Source organism: Hakea prostrata, chromosome 8, assembly GCF_041222555.1.
Source record: "Hakea prostrata isolate BN-2017 chromosome 8, UWA_Hpros_2, whole genome shotgun sequence".
NCBI lineage: Eukaryota > Viridiplantae > Streptophyta > Magnoliopsida > Proteales > Proteaceae > Hakea > Hakea prostrata.
The window spans coordinates 24057085-24058839 of NC_142607.1; the positions used below are offsets into that span (position 1 = coordinate 24057085).

General features: G+C 40.7%; 1 non-coding gene across 1 annotated transcript; it reads left to right on the forward strand.

The window, feature by feature from the left end:
- The first annotated feature begins 931 nt into the window (after positions 1 to 931).
- LOC149007450 (small nucleolar RNA R71) lies at positions 932 to 1039 on the forward strand. Its single transcript, XR_016175434.1, has one exon. It is a non-coding gene; the product is annotated as a small nucleolar RNA R71 (small nucleolar RNA).
- The last annotated feature ends 716 nt before the right edge of the window (positions 1040 to 1755 follow it).

Here is a 1755-nt window from a genome sequence, read left to right on the forward strand (position 1 = left end):
GCTCCCCCCACGTTCTCAAGGAGTGAAAATGATTGCAATAGGGCTCAAAACACGAGGCTAGTATAAATAGATTAGGGAATATTCCAAAGAATCATTAACTTGGCTGATTGGGAAACTTTGATCGATGATCCTTGGTCGATGGCATCGACCAAAGAGGATCGACCAAAATATTTCTCAGCAGAAAAACAGGTATAGTTCAGCAACTTTAGGTAGGGTTTTGAAAGGCTATACAAGGTCAAATTGAATGGAGTTTTCTTCTACAATTCAATCAAGAATTCTAGTTTCGAGGAATACCTTCGGATTGTGCATGGGAGGTCATTAGGTACTTCAACTAAATCAATCTTCTCCGATGCACAGACTTTCATTAAACACCGACAATGTACTCAAGCAAGGGGTATCATCGAATATGTCCATGGGCTTGGTCTCCGAATCATAATTATCAATCAAAAGGGTCCATAAGTCTCTTCTACCACCGCTTCGGGTCTTCGGACCTAAATACAACAGTGGATCCGGGTTAGGGTCAGGGTTAGAATAGGGTTGGATATTACAACCAACATAGTAGGCTCATTTTGGGTTAGATGGACAGCTATCAAAGACATGCTCCCCACCACAATATGTACAAGGGACTGCTGAAATTTTTTGAGTTTGTATAGTTGCAGCCAAGTTTACAGATTTTAGAACATTAGTGAGAGATGACACTTGTGCAATTAATGTTGTCACTGCATCCAACTCATAAATTCCAACCACTCTCTTATTTGCAGCAGCTCTTTCAGCTGGCCATTGGTAGTTGTTGTTGGCCATCCTCTCCAAAATCTCATAAACCTCATTGTAAGACTTTGCCAATATAGCCCCATTTGCTGATGCATCCACTATGGACCAAGTTTGTCCACTTTAACCATTGTAGAAAGTCTCCATTTGAATCCAATGAGGAATGCCATGGTGAGAACATTTACGCAAGAGCTCCTTAAATCTTTCCCATGCCTCATACAAAGATTCACTATCCAGATTGTTGAAAACCAGTGATATCATTCCTGAGCTTGCCATTCTTTATTGGAGGGAAGTACTTCATCAAGAACTTCTCTACTAAATCATTCCATGTGGCTACTGATTGTGGAGGTAAGGAGTTCAACCATGCTCTTGCTCTATCCCGCAATAAATAAGGGAATAGCTTCAATCTCAAAGCTTCTTCAGTTGCTCCAGGTATCTTGAAAGAATCACTTACTTCCATTAAGAGTCTAACATGGAGATGAGGATCTTCTGTTGGAAACCCACTGATTTGTCCCACAGTTTGAAGCATTTGGAACATCACCGGCTTAAGTTCAAAATGTAGTGCTTGAATCTCTGGCCGTACTATGTTTGGATTCAGCTCATGTACCATGGGGACATCATATGCTCTGATGGCCCTATCTCTATCATCACCCTCAGCTACCATATTATTCTCATTATTATTCAATCCATTTCTCAATGCTTCAGCTAAGCATTTGGAACTGCTGCTAGGCCTCGCTGCTCCCTTCTTCTAGCTCGAAATGTCCTTTCTATTTCGAAGTCAAAGGGTACCAACTCTTGATCAGGCAGCGTGTTCATACAAGGGTTAAAGCACTTGGGAATAAAAGAAAACTAATATCAAAGTAAAGAAATTTCAGTAGATAAAACAAGAATTACTTCTACACTAATTATCAATGACAAAATTCCTCGGCAACGGCGCCAAAAACTTGTTGCTTGTGTACCAAGATATTATGCAAGTGCACGTGTCGC